Here is a 15,498-nt window from a genome sequence, read left to right as displayed (position 1 = left end):
AATCTATTCCCCGTGGACACGCACAACCCACACCTCTCCTGCATGAGCGTGTTCGCCTCACCCCAATCATAAAAATAATCTATTCCCTGTGGAAAATAAGTGTATCAAGGAGAATCTTCAAGTCATCATTAGTTTCCCGTCCCTCTGGAGAGAAGCCCTGCTGACGTTCTTCTCTCCCCATTTCCTGCGCTGTATGGTTTGAATGCGGCATGACAGAGTCGTGCCCCAGCACTCCCAGGCTTCCGTGGCCAAGCTCCAGCAGGAAACACTGCCCGTGGTCCTAGCTGCACTTCTAGCCAGCAGCTCTCCGCACAGCACGTCATAACGCGGCCATGCTGCCACCCGGGAGCAGTGGGTCCAACTCTGCCATGGTACCTGTGCCAGAACAAGTGCTCCATCTCTCCGCCTCATCTCCAGCCATGCCCAACCATGGAGGACAGACTCTTGGGCACTGCCTGCTCCCCTAGCCCTGGGCAGGCCTCAACCTCGTGTCAGCCACCATGCTTAGCCGTGAGGCCATGTGAGGAAGGCAGGGCTACAGCGAGGGAGGCCTGGACGCAGCTCAGCACCTGGGCTTCCCGAGAAGGGACAGCCAGGGCAAAAGAGACAGGACTGGCCACGGCCAAGGAAGGAGCCACACAGCAGGGCCCTCCCCAGACTCACTTTTCTCCCTGAAAGCATAGGTAGGAGGCAGGTGGGAAGGCCAGGTCTGCACCCGTCCCCTGGCTGCCACTCCCCACTCAGCCTGCTCCAGCTGCCCTCCACTCAGACGTCCCCCGGGGCTGATATGTACATACCGGTGGTAGTGTGTACAGCTCTCATCCACACCAGACAAGCCCCATCAGCCGCACAAGAGAGCTCGCAAACGGCAGCTAGCATTACACAGGCTACCAGGCAGGACTCACACTTGCTGGTGAGCAAATGAGTCTTACAATGTTGAGAAAGAGGGCAGGGAAGCTACGAAGCCACAACACATTTAACCAACTGACAAAGCAATGAGGCAGTGACAACAGGAGAAAGACTGGAAGCCAGGCACCGAGTGCGGCATCCGGACCCAAGCTTGCTGGTGTCACGCGGCACGCACCCCCCCTCCCCCCCGCTGCCCACACTGCCTGCCTTCAAGATTTCTACTGCTAAGAGTGGTGGCTCACGCCTGTAATCTCAGCACTCTGGGAGGCTGAAGCAGGCGGATCACCTGAGGTCAGGAGTCCAAGACCAGCCTGGCTCACATGGTGAAACCCTGTCTCTACTAAAAATACAAAAATTCGCTGGGCAAGGTGGTGGTGGTGCGCATCTGTGGTCCCAGCTACTTGGGAGGCTGAGGCAGGAGAATCGCTTGAACCTCGGAGGCAGAGGTTGCTGCAAGCTGCGATTGCACCACTGCGCTCCAGCCTGGGTGACAGTGAGACTCTGTCTCAAGAAACAAATAAACAACAAAGGAACAACAAAACAAATTTTAAAAAGATTTCTCCCAAGAATTTGGTGCTGCTTAAGAAAGCTGGGAAGGATTCTTTTCCTCTGCTCTACATCCAGTGGATGAGGAAGTCACAGCAGACAGCACTTCAGCTCTCCATAAATACCTGATCAGCGTGCGTGAGCTCAATGAGACCCACTAGGTAAGACCCGGAAGACCCCCCGAGGCCCTGACACGACAGCCAACACCAGCCTGCAGAGCTCCCCCACTCGAGGCCCCTTCTGAGCGCCTCCTGCCACAAGGCAGAATTTCTAAAGGACGCAAAGCGTGCTTAGTCTTTGCTCCGCCTGTGCGAGGGTCTCACATGAGCAGGACAGAAAGCCTTTGCCATTGGACCATGAGGCAAAGGGGCACAACCACCCTGTCTCGTGCGGAGGAACCCACACAGCGTCCACGATGCTAGCACATTCCAAACTGTCACCAGGAAAGGCAAGGCCTCTCTGGACGCCCCTCAGCTGCTTTCAAGTTCTACACAGGAACGGGGCCTTTCCAACTCCAGGCAGGCCCCACCTCACCATGGCGCTTACGCCACTCAGGCACAGGGCAGAGCTCCGAGCAGCTGGCACGCTGCAGACAGGAACCCCGTGTTTCCAGTGCAAGGCAAAGAGGCCCTGCCCAGAATGCGCCACAGTTACGCAGGATGTGAGCGTGAAGGAGGCGGGGGAAGGGCTCACCAGGGCCACGGTGTCTTCACAACTCTTCTGTGTTAAGTCTCGTGCTATTTCAAAATAAAACGTTTAAAACCAAAACAATGCAACAGGGGCACGCACAGCTCAACACTCGTGCGTATCTGCTGGTGCCCTCTGGAAAGCCACGCAGGCTGAGGGTCAGGGACACTCACTGACAGCCACACACTCCTTTCAGAGTCTAGAACGTGCTCCAAGCCAAGTGCAGGCGGCAACTCGGCCTCTTTGAGAGGGCGAGAGTGCCGGTCCACGTCACCAGGGCTGTGCCGCCAGCTCTGCCCCAACAGACTTGATGTTGGCTTCCCCAAAGGTGCCCATACACGACACCCAGCAAACGCTACCCGGCACCATTTGGTGCTCCGCGCTGACAGAAGAGGCCGGGACAGAAGACCACATGGGGGCATGGAACAACCAGGAAGGCTGGCTCCATGCGGCAGCTCTCTCCCTCCCACAGCAGGGCTCCCAGGCCTCAGGAGCCACAGGGAGGATGTGCCCAAGGAGGTGTCAGCTGCGTTCCCATCTGAGCGGGACTCACATTTTTGCTAAGCACAATAAAATTTAATCACTAAAAAAAGGACACAAATTCCAAGACACATAGTAAACAAAAGTTCTGAAGTTTTATTATCAGGTTCAGACACTAAAATTATAAGGAAGAAAACACTGCAGAACGCACATGTTGTTCAGCCGCTGCGTGCGCCAGCAGAGCCATCCAGGCCCTCAACAGCAACTTTAACCTTAACCGCCCGTCGCAGACACTGAGCGAGGCTCCGGCGTGGCCACTGCTGCAGGTTTCCGCGAGACCCTCATGCCGGCCCCTCCCTCGGCCAACTGACTGCTCGAGCCACGGCACAGCAGCGCTCAGCAGAGGCGAGTGTGGGCAGTCTGCATGCCAACAGAGAAGCCCCAGAGACAGTGGCAGGGCTAGCTCACAGGCTGGGGTGCCCACTGCCAACTTTCACCCACAGAGGAAGCAGGCGGTGGTGCTGTGACACTCATCTCCAGGCCATCATCAGGCCACCGTTGGTATCCAGACCCTATAGTCTACATGCTGAGGTCGTAGTCGAATTCAACTATGTTTTGATGAAGAAACCAGTTCAGGATCCGGCACACCTGTGGGGTGCCCCTAATGGAACCACACAACACCAGGGGTGAGGACCTGCCTTCCTCATGAGGGACATGGCCGGTACCCCATGACACCAAGGCCACACTGGGCTACAGAGAGCTGTCAGCCACTGCTGACAGCCTCCCCAACAGGCACTGCCAGCTTCGGAACATCCGTCCCCGGTCTGTGCCTGACCTGAACTTCTTTGGGCAGTGTGGCTCCCCTGCTGACCCTGACCTCCAAATGGCCAGCCCCAGCCTTCACTTCCCGTAAACAGACCCAACCTCCCTGCCAGTGCTCTCAGGGCCCAGTCGCTACTCCTCAGGCCTCCCACGCCTCTGTGCAGGCTCCTCCCACCTCCCTGCCTCTGCTCCTCCTCCGGCGCTGGCCCAGGGCTATCCAGTCTGAGTTCAGGATGAGCACAGCAGCCCCTCTCCTGCAGGGCGGCTGCTGACCCAGACAGCAGCTCCTCCCCACACCCACTTCCCCCAGAGAAGCCAGGCCAGTCCCGGGAAGCAGCGCCTCCTCTTCTGGGGGACCCAGCACGTGACTCCGGCTCTAAAAGCTCCCACACTGGCCTGGGCTGGCTGGTTAGCAACAGCTCCTTCACAGGCTCCATAAAGGGCATTTGGTGAACGAGTGAGTGGAATTTCAGAAATGCGGAAGACTAATTCAAGCCAAATTATCACTCAACAATGAGGACAAACTGAAGTTACTTTTAGATATGCAAGGCTGAAAGCTGAGCACCCATAAACCTTTCTGGGAGGAAAATTACTCAGAAATATTGCTCAGTGATCAAACACAATAAATCCACGGAGAAAGACAATGTAAGACACAAGAAACAGCACTGAAAAGAGGAAGCAGCAGAAGATACAGCTAGCCCAAATGAGGACAGGCAACGTAACAGAGCTGAAGGAAGAACTGTGAAAAGGGGCAAAATGTTACAAATAGATTGCTAATAGCACAGGCAACAAAGAGACAAACGGGACCACATCAAACATCAACTCTGCAGAGCAGGAGAGACCAAAGAGTAAAAGTGGGGAAAAACAGCTGCAGGCCAGGGATCTGCCTCTGAAACTTCTATACAGAATATATTTCTAAAAGCCCCTACAACTCCAAGACAAAAGGAAACATCTAATTTTACAAAGGACCAAGGACTCAGCCATTTCTACTAAGAAGATACACCGATGGCCAAGTGGCACGACACGATGCTCCACAAGACCAACCACTAGGGAGACACAGACGTCAACACGAGGCATCACCTCATGCCCGTTATAACAGAGACCACTAAACACAGAAAGTGATGCCACGGCAGCAAGCGGAGCAGTGGGACGGCGCGCAGTGTCAGGAGTGTGCCCGCCGCGGGGTGGAGAGCAGCAAGGCAATTCCTCAGAACGTTGGGCACAGAGCTCCCAAGTGCCCAGCAGGCCATGGGCACTGAAGGAGGGTTCCAGGAGGCATCTGCACACCTGTGTTCATGGCGGCCATGAGGCAGAAGCAGCCCAAGTGTCCATCACCAGGGGAATGAAGGAGGAACACGTGGCAGTCACAGGCCACCTAATGACACTGTGGTCAACAGTGGACCATACAGATGACAGCGGCCCTGTTAAGATTATTACACTGCATTTTCATGACCCCTTTCCTATGTTTACATGTGTTAGACGCACAAACGCCACCGTGGAGCAGCTGCCTGCAGTATGCAGTGCACTGACACGTGGTCCAGGTTTGCAGGCAGGAGCCACAGGCTGTTCCACAGTGTGGTGTGCAGCAGACACGCTACGTGGGCTCATGAGAGTTCACTCTGCCACGTTCGCACCATGAAGATGTCACCCAATGATGCGTTTCTCAGAGCTCTTCCATGTAAGTGACACGTGGCTGTACCTGCACATGTGATGGTTAACTGCAGGCATTGACTTGACTGGAAGAGGAATACCTAGAGAACCCGGGAAGCATTACTTCTGGGTATGCCTGTGTGGGTTTTTCCAGAGGGCAGACGTGGGCTAGGTGCCAAGACGCCCTACAGCTGGGTGGTGCCATCCAGACAGCTGGGGCCCAGACAGAACGAGAAAGGCAGAGGAGAGGCAACCTCCTCTCCCTCCTGGCACTGGGACCCTGCCTTGGGCAACAGAACTCTGGGGTCTCTGGCCTTTGGATGTCAGGACTGACACCATCAGCCCCCCAGGGTTCTCAGGCCTTTGGCCTGTATTGAGCCAGGCACCAGCTTCCCAGGGTTGCTGGGTTGCAGAAGGCCTACTGGGGACTCCTCAGCCTCTATAATCACACCAGCCCATTCCCCAATCTGCCTATATATCCTATTAGTTCTGTCCCCCTGTGGAACACTAAAACATACAGTGGAATACTATTCCACCTTTTAAAAGAAGGCAATGCTCTTGCATGCTACAACATGGATGGAGATCATGGTAGGTGAAATAAGTCAATCGTCTGCATGATTCTACTTGCATGAGGTGCCTCACAGTCCAGCTCTTAGACACAGAAAGTGGAGTGCCGGATGCCAGGGGCTGGGGTGGGGAGGAGGCCGTTTTGTTCAATGGCCACAGAGTTTCTGGATTGCAAGAGGAGAGCGTCCTAGTGATCCACTGCATATAGATGGTATGACTATTCTGTATGCTTAAGGTACAGTGTCCACACTACAAATGGATAAAGTGGCTGCTGTGTAAATGGCTGATGGCAAATTTCACATGTATGTAACATTAATAACTTTTTAAATTAAAAATGTTTAAAAATTCTAATGAATTGGACTGACTGCAAGACTTCTTATAAAAACTACATTGATCAATCCAGCACGGTACCAGTCTAGGAATGGATGCAGGGGTCAATGCAGGGTGGGAACCCAGAAAAGGACCCACAGGCAGGGTTCATCTACATCCAGCCAAGGGGCCAAGGCAATTGAGGGGAAGGATAGTCTCCAACAGCCAGGATAGGGAAGGGATGCCCCTCAACCCAAACCTCACATCCCCAGGAAAAGTGCCTCTGAATGGATCACAGACCTAAAATAAAAGCTCAAACTGTGAAACTCCTTAGAAGGAAACGTGGGGGGAAATCTTTGCATCCTTGAGACAGGCAAAGATTTCTTAGAAGGATACAAAATATATCAACTGTAAAAGAAAAACCCATCAACGAACCTCATCAAAACTAAAATTTCTTCTCTTCAGAAAACAATGTAAGAAAATAAGAACACGACCACAGACTGGAAGAAGCATTTACAGCAAGCCTGACAAAGGGCTTTCATCTGGAATACAGTCAACTCCTACAGCCTCAGTATTTTTTTTTTTTTTTTTTTTGAAACAGAGTGTTACTTTTTTTCCCCAGGCTGGGGCGCAATGGCGCGATCTTGGCTCACTGCAACCTCCAACTCCAGGGTTCAAGTGATTCTCCTGCCTCAGCCTCCTGAGTAGCTAGGACTACAGGCACCCACCACCTCACCTGGCTAGGAATCCCATTTTTTAATGGGAAAAAGGTTTGAATAGAAACATCACAAAAAAGATACATGAAGGGCAGGTAATCTATAGGAATACGCAGTATCATGAGTCATCAGGGAAATGCAACTTAGACCACAGCGTAACGTGTGATGGTGAGTTTTACGGGTCCGTTTGACACTGCCAAGTTCCCCAACAAACATTTGGCCAAGTATTATTCTGGTTGTGTCTGTGAGAGCATTCTGGGATGGGATTAGTAGACTGAATACAGCCCACAGCCCACCCCGCTGGGGAAGGGCCCTACCCAACCAGCTGAGGACCTAAAGGAACAGCAAGGCTGGGTAAGAAGGAACTCCTCCCAGTGTGGGTGGCCTTCGGGGGACATGGTCTTTTCTGGCCTTTGCACTGAACTAAAACACTGGTCCTTCTTGGATCTCCCACCTGACACCTTCCGGATTAGAACTGTCACTGTCAGCCCTCTTGGTTCTCAGGCTTTGAGACTCAGATGGCGCTGTCCTGGGTCTCCAGCTTAGAACTTCTCAGCCTCGATAATCACACCCAATTCTTTGTGATAACTCTTGCGTGCATGCCACCCATACACACACACACACAATGTGCGCATGTGCCACTGGCTCTGTTTCTCTGGAGAACCCTGGGACCCAGAAAAACAGTTCCAATTCAAGAGGCCGCCACCACATGCTGGTGGAGCCCAGGATACCTGGACTCTTTCTGGCAGTAGTCCTAACGATCCTTCCGGAAAAAGCACTTAGTTCTTTAAAAGGTAAAGACAACTATCAGATGACTCGGCCATTCCACTCCCAAGAGAAATGGACTATAATATCCAAATACAGGTGCAGGCATGCTTGTTCACAATTCCAAATGTCCACTGACCAGGATGGGTAAACACACTGTGGTGTGCCCACACGGAAGTCCTCCAGCAATCAGAGGGAGGGGGTGCGCTGCATGGAAGCAGCCCAGCACAGCAACACACACACGTGGGCTCCACTCACGAGGCACCCTAATCGGGGTCAGGCTCACCTCGTGCAGCAGCTCTCCACAGGGGGCAACTTGCTCGCCAGGGGACATCTGGCAATGTGTGAAGAAATTTTTGATTTGTCACAATTGGAGCATGGCTCTGAGCTAGCCAAACCGCAAGAGGAAATTAACTGGAACAAAGAAAACCTTATCAATCCACCAAAAGGAATGAAAAAACAAAAGCATAGGAAATAGAAAGCAAAGTAAGATGGTGAAAGTCCACAGTGTTAGTAATCATCATAAATCCGGACGGCTATGGAAAGACAGGAACATCAAATCAAGCTTTTTTTCTTTTTAAAACATCTCTCAGAAACCAAAGCAGATAAAAAAAGGATAAAGCTACAAAGCAGTACCATCCAAGACAGTACAGCGTGAGACACATTTGTATGTAACTTCAAATTTTCTACTAGCTGTATTATACTGTACAAAGAGACATATGAAATGTGTTTTAATATATTTTATTCAACCCAATTCATCCCGAATATGTTCATTTGAACAATCAATATCTCTGAACTGCGACTCATCTCTGAAATCCCCGTGCTTTGGGAGGCCAAGGTGGGAGGATTACATGAGGCCAGGAGTTTAAGACCAGCCTGGGCAACATAGCAAGACCCCCATCTCTAGAAAAAAAAAAAAACCAAATAAACAATCAATCAATAAATCATTAGATATTTTACACTCCTTACCCTCTTTGTGCTAAATCTTTAAAAGCCAGGACATATTTTACATTGAGAGCACACCACAATTTGGACCAGCCACATCTCAAGTGCTCAACAGTCACATGGAGCTCACAGAAAACCCACTGGTGAGGCTAAGAAAATTGGACCCGCACTATCGACAGGTGGAGGAGGGAGTGTGGGCCTGACAGGAACCGTGCCTCACCCTTGGACCCAGCTCTTCTACTTCTATGGACCCCGCTTAAAAACACCACTCCTGCGAGCTGAGCTGCTTATCCGAAGACCCCCGGCCCTGGCCAGCACTGTGCATGCACGTTCTTCAGTTGTCTATTAAATCATACAAAAGATGGCAATGTCATTTTTAATTTTACCAATTTTTATTGAGGTAATTCACAGGCCATAAAATTCACCCTTTTAATGTGTACAATTTAGTAGTTTTTAGAATAAGCACAAGGTTATATAAATCACTATTTACTTCCAGAAGATTTTTATCACTCCAAAAAAGGAACCCACTACAAGCCCCTCAGACCCAGGCAACCAACCAGCAACCGATTCCATCTAAATGGAAATCACACGTGATACGGACTTGTGTACCCAGCTTTCCTCCCTTAGCATAATGTTCTCCAGGTCCAGCGGGGTGTAGCATGCAGCGACGCTCCGTCCCTTTCCGTGGCTGAACGGTATTCCATGGTATTACTGCACCCATTTGTTTATGAATTCACAAGAGATGGACTTTTGGCTGCCACCAACGAGATGCTGACATTCTTAGAGTTTCCACTGCTCTTGGGGCTAAGCCCAGGAGGGCACCTGCCGGTTCCTAGGGGAACCTGGTGTGCCACCTGAAGAACAGCCAGGTTGTTTTCCGAGGTGGCTGTGTATGAGGACTCCCATTTCCCCACATCCACACCCAACAGCATTGCTTCTGCTACACCCTTCTGGTAGGGCATGAAGCAGCCCCTCACTGTGGTTTTAGTTTCTATTTCCCTAAGGATTCATGATGTGCTTCCTGGCCATTTGTATATCTTTGGAGAAGTTTACTAAAATTGTGTGCTCATTCTAAATGTGTTTTCTTCTGCGTTTGTACTAACGAACAAGTAGAGTTCCTAATATGCTCTAATTACTAAACCCTTAACGGATATATGACTGACTGGCAAAGATGTTCTCCCTGTTCTGAGCAGCTGTCTCAGTCAGCTCAGGCTGCTGTAACAAATATCACAGACTGGGCAGCTTACACAGCACACACTGATTTCTCACAGTGCTGAGGGCTGGATGTCTGACCTCAGGGTGCTGGCATGGTGGGGGTCCTGGTGAGGACCCTGTTCCTGGTGATGTCCTCATGTGGCCCTTCCCAGATTACGCGCATGCCGAGACAGCTCTGAGGGCTCTCTCTCCATCTTCTATAAGGACACTAATCTCAGCACTGGGTCTCTATCCTCATGACCACCTTCAAACCCAGTCACCTCCCAAAGACTGCACGCCTCCAAATACCACCCCATGGCAGGTTAGGTCCTCAGCATGTGGAGCTGGAGAGGCTCACACATTCAGCACACAGCGGTAGTCTTTGCAAAACTTTGACAGTGTCCTTTGAAACACAATCTTCCCATTTTAATGTCCAATTTACCTATTTTGTGCGTGTTGTAGCTAAGAAACCACTGTCTAATCCAAGGTCAGGAAAATTTACATCTTTAAGAGTGTTATAATTTTAGGTCTTACATGTAAGTTTCTTATCCATTTTAATTTTTGTATATGGTGTGTGAGGTTAAGGTCCAACTTCGCTTTTTGCTTGTGGAGATCTAGTATTCTCAGCGTCATGTTAAAAACACTATTTTTTCCTATCTTGGCAGCCTTGCTAAAAATCAATCCCCACAAATCAGTCCTGTCTAGACTGATTGCACCCTGCTCATCTGCATCAACCCCCTTGCCAGCACCACACAATCTTCATCACCACAGCTCCATGGAAAGTGCTGAAGCCGGGAAATGCAAGCCTCATGACTCTGCTTCAACGTTGACTCCTTGCCTTTCCATATGAATTTTCAAAATAGCTGTCAAAGTTTACAAAAAGGCCAGCTGAGATTCTGATACAAAATCTACTGAACCTGTAGGTCAACTAGGGTAATACTGCTATCTTAAGTCAGTCAGTCCTATTTCTAAATATTTTATTATTTTGGTGCTGTTGCAGTAACATTTTCTTAACTTCCTTTTTGACTGTTTCCAAGGTAGAGAAATATAACTTATTTTTACTTATGTTGTATTCTGCAACCTTGATGAACTAGCTTATTAATTCTAATAGCTCCTATGTGTATTCCTTAGGAATTCCATATACAAGATCATGTCATCTGCAACTACAACTTTACGTTTTATTTTCCAATCGGAATGTCTTTTATTTTCCTTGCCTAAATGCCCTAGTTAGAGCCTCCAGGACAATGCTGAACGTAAGAGGGAGCCGACAGCTTTTGTCTTGCTGCTGTTCTTAGGGGGAAAGCGCTATTGTTCAGCATGAAGCAAGATGTTAGCTGTAGGTTTTCCACAGATGCCCTTTATTGAAGAAGTTCCTTTCTATTCCTGGATTTTTCAGCATAAAAGTGTTTGTATGATGAAAAGGTGTTGAATTTTTTAAGAGTGCTTTTGTTGTATCTATTGAGATGATTCTGTGGTTTTTGTCCTTCCATTAATACGACACATTACATAGATTTTCACACGTGCATTTCTGGGGGAAATCCTTAGTCCTGACACATAATCCTTTCTATATGTTACCAGATTCAGTTTGCTAATATTTTGTTGAAGATTTAGCATCATTTTCCTTCATCTGGAACAACAGTCTGTGGTTTTCCTGTTATGTCTTTGGTTCAAGGTTATACCAAGGTTATATCCTCATAGAATGAGTTGGGATATATTCCCTCCTTATGTTTTTGGGAAGAGTTGGTATTCTTCTTTAAATGTCTAACAGAATTCACCAGTGAAACCACCTGGTCCCGGGCTTTTCTCTGTGAGGAGGTTTTCTGTAGTAACTTCACCTGTTATAAGTCCACCCAGTCATCATTTTCAACTTAACAAAAATAACAACTGTATATGGTTCAACCTAATATATTTTTCCTTCTACACATTTTTTGTGTGTCCCTCGTCCAATGCTTATTTTTATTTACTTATTCACTCATTCATACAGGGTCTCACTCTGTCGTTCAGGAGGGAGCACAGTGGCACAATCATAGCTCACTGCAGCCTTGAGCTTCTGGCTCAAGTGATCCTCCTGCCTCGGCCTCCCAAAGTGCTGGGATTACAGGTGTGAGCCTGTAAAGCGCACATGCCTGGCTTGTTATCTGCTTTTAAATTCTGGTTCTATCTTATCTGGCTATACCAAAGAATTAAACATTTATCTCATCTGCCCAATTTTTCCTAGGTAATTTGTTGCATTACAGCTTTTTACAATCACAAGATTTCTCTTAGTCAGCAAATGTTAAATTACGTTTCCTCCAGTACATCTTCCCCTTCGGTGACTCATAGCAGTAATCTTCCGTTTTCATCACTGAAGCAGAACGTGGCAAGCAGCACGAGTGGAGGTGTGGTGACACACGTGCACCTGCACGCCCGCTGCAGCAGCCCCCACACGCCATCAGCTTCAGAACGTGCTTCTTCAAACCTTCCCCAGTGTTCGCTGTGCTTTTCTGACAGTATTTGCTGACAAAAAGAAACGTGCTTTAGTGTGTCATCATCATGTTTTCACCAACACAGGAAGGAGGACTTTCCCAATGGCCTGAGGCTCTTCGCCTTTTGCAATTAACCTCAGAAGAGGTTTCTAAATATTGATCACGAAGCTCATCACATGGCCAGAAGTGCCAGACTGAGCCTTGACTGGCAATTTGCATCCCTCTCCATCCTGGGGGGCCCGTCTCGTGTTCTGGTGTGGGCCACGCAATCACTCTGCGTCCTGGGGGGCCCGTCTCGTGTTCTGGTGTGGGCCACGCAATCACTCTGCGTCCTGGGGGGCCCGTCTCGTGTTCTGGTGTGGGCCACGCAATCACTCTCCGTCCTGGAGGGCCCGTCTCGTGTTCTGGTGTGCGGCACGCAATCTCGGTGGCTTCCTGCCATCCTGAGCTGATCTCCAGAAGCACAGCACAAACGCTGAGGGAGATTCACCAAGGACAAAAATGCTCCAAATACCCTAAGCAGGCTTCTGGAAAAATCGACACTTCCAGTCAATTTCTGAAGGGAGTGACCAGATTGATGATGTGCCCACCAAAGCTCTCGGTAGGAAGAGCATTGCTGGCCCCAGCTCCACACTCCCTGATGCATGCCCAGTCAGGCTCAGCCTTAGCTGTTTCCTTGCAGAACCTTTTGATGCCACTGGTCCATCCTGGAAAGTGTCTGCTACCTGCAGCAGCCGCACACGTGCACACAGTGCAGCACCAGCGTCGGAAGACAGCAGCACGGAGGGGCTGGGGCCATGCACCACGTGGTCCAGTGCCCTCACCCCCCGGGTCACTCCCTGACCAAACAACACAGACCGCGTGCGGGCAGGAATGTCAGCTCATGTACACGTTAGCAGAGCGCACTTTCTCCTTTTCATAAAACATTTCAAATATTTCATAAAATATTTCAGCTGTTCTGCCACAAGGTCCTGACTTCAGCAGTTTCATACCTGGCTGTGGCGTCTGGCAGAGCCCTGGTGTCCCTTTCATTATAAATAAGAAATATTTTATCAAGCACAAAAAAAGCAACATTACAGTTTTCATACAGAAACATGGTATCCTCTGCTAGAGCCAATCTTCCTTTGGACCTTTGCCGAAACAGCGGCGTGGCAGTCAGACTGCCTGCTAAGGGTGCTGCTGGGTCTTCTGTTTCTGCTGCTTTGGGCTGCGGTGAGTGGGATGTGTTCTAGCTGGCTGGGGGTACAGAGAACAGCGAGTGGGTTTCCGGCACTTACTGGGTGCCCCATTATTGTGCTGCCTTTCTTGATAGTTACATTTACTTCTATTTCAATTCTTACTACTTTAGACACCATTGCTAAAATAATATTTAATATTACTTTGTTCATTTGTTAATTGGAGAATTATTTCTTCTCTATCCTCCAAAAGAACTTATATCCCAATGGTCAGAAACAAGCAAAATCCCGTATGTCAGACAGCAGTCATGGCTCGGGAGGGAAAAGGGCAGAGGTGGCAGATGCTGGGGCGGCAGTTTCAACAGTGGGGTCAGAGAAGCTTCAGGAGGTGACAGCTCAGCAAAGACTGAAGAAGGTAAGGAAATGGGCCCATGGACATCCGTGGGAGGAGCGCTCCAGACAGGGGAGGGTGGCGCAAAAACCCTGGGCTCGCATGCTGGCTCGGCTGAGCAGGAGAAAGGCCGCTGGCCCAATGCCGGGGCCAAAGCCACTCTAAGGACCCTGGCCTTCATAGCCAGTTACACAGGAAACTCCTAGAACAAAAGGATGACAGGATCTGGCGATGGGGCAACTGGGGTGGGCACGGGCAGAGCAGGGACCAGCCAGAAGGCTGGGCATGAGCTGTGACCCCAGAGGGGTCAAGGCCAACTTGAAGGTTCTGGCCCTGAAGAGAAGGCAGGCTAGTAGAACTGGTCTGCACAGCAGGACTTAGGATGGAAAGCTCAGATGTAAATATGCCAAGGAGCTGGGTGTGGTGGCTCACCCCTGTCATCCCAACATTTTGGGAGGCCTAGGAGGGAGGCTTGCTTGAGCCCAGGAGATTGAGACCAGCCTGGATAACACAGCAAAAACCTATCTCTACAAATAAAAAAATTAGCCAGCATGGTGGCACATTCCTGTGGTCCCAGTTACCCAGGAGGCTGAGGCAGGAAGACTGCGTGAGCCCAGGAAGTCAAGGCTGCAGTGAGCTGTGATCATGTCACTGTACTCCAGCCTGGGTGCCAAAGTGAGACTCATCTCTGAAAATAATAAGGTTAAAAATAAATAAATATACCAAGGTACCTTGCCAAGTGGGTATGTTTTATAGACGAATGGATACAGGGCTCTGGAGTTGGGAAGATACCAGCCTAGGGGTCATCAGTACACACAGATGCTCCTTAGAATCCATGGGACCCTGTGAGGGCACTGAGGTGGCACCTCACAGCAACGCCCCATGCCAAGGACTGAGCCTGGGGCCAATATTTAGAAGTCAGATGGCAAGGGCCAGCCAGGAAGCATGAAGGGCTGTGAGCCTGGGGGAAACGCGAGGATGGTGCTCCAGGAGTCCGGGGGGTGGGGTGGTGGTGAGCTCTGAGAAGTAGACGTGAGCCCAAAGAATCCATCATGGGTCTCAGCAGCCTCTTGGGGTTACCTGGTGCTCCGGCTATAGCACTGTAATGGGGGCAAAACCAGATGAGAAGCAACTCCACAGACCCCAAGGCAGGGCTGGCTCAGAGGGGACCCGTGGGTTTCGCCCAGGTTACCCAGAAGACGGGTGTGTACCTCTTCAGGTCACAGGGTTGGGGCAGGGGGTCTGGTGCATGAACACAGGCTGGTCTTGAGTGGGGCACAGATGACCGGTCCCCAGTAACAGGAAGGAGACAGTGAGTGCAAACGAATAGGGGACAGACAGGGCCACCCCAGGAGCAGAGCACAAGGATGGGAGCAGGCACAGGGGCTCATGGAGAACGGGGGGCATATGGAACAGTCCCTGGGGTACAGGGGGCTAAAAGGCCTCAAGACAAACGGCCATGCTGCCAGGCAGTATTCGGCACCCACTCCAGCCAGCAACCGGGTTCCTCAGCAGTAAGTGCAGCTTTTGTGGCCAGCACAGGAGCCTTGCACACCACGGTTCCCATGTTGAAACTCTAGAACAATGGGAAGGAGAGAAGGGCAGGGGCTGGGGCTACATCTTGAGGGCCGAAGGGAGGCAGAAAGGAAACGCAAGAGGCTGACCACACCCAGATGAGGGCACAGGCTGTGAGTCCAAGACGTACTCAGAATGTAGCAAGTGGACCAAAAGGAGATGCAGAGTTGAGGACTTGCCCAGACAGACAGGAGAAATTCATTCGGCCACAGCCATCCACTGTGACTCCTGTGCCAGGCACTCACGATGTGACGAGAACACGACAGCGACAAAGGCCAGCCCCTGCCCTTGCAGAGCAGACA

At 50.3% G+C, this 15,498-nt stretch overlaps 1 protein-coding gene across 2 annotated transcripts in view; it reads right to left on the bottom strand.

Annotated features, from left to right (window-relative positions):
- The window catches only part of MAEA (macrophage erythroblast attacher), a 53,229-nt gene that overhangs the window by 30,436 nt on the left and 7,295 nt on the right, over window positions 1-15,498 (bottom strand). The window lies entirely within an intron of this gene.

This window comes from Sapajus apella, unplaced genomic scaffold, assembly GCF_009761245.1.
Source record: "Sapajus apella isolate SASKATOON/1434 unplaced genomic scaffold, GSC_monkey_1.0 scaffold85, whole genome shotgun sequence".
NCBI classification, from domain to species: Eukaryota; Metazoa; Chordata; class Mammalia; order Primates; family Cebidae; genus Sapajus; species Sapajus apella.
This window is presented reverse-complemented; position numbering and strand designations above follow the sequence as displayed.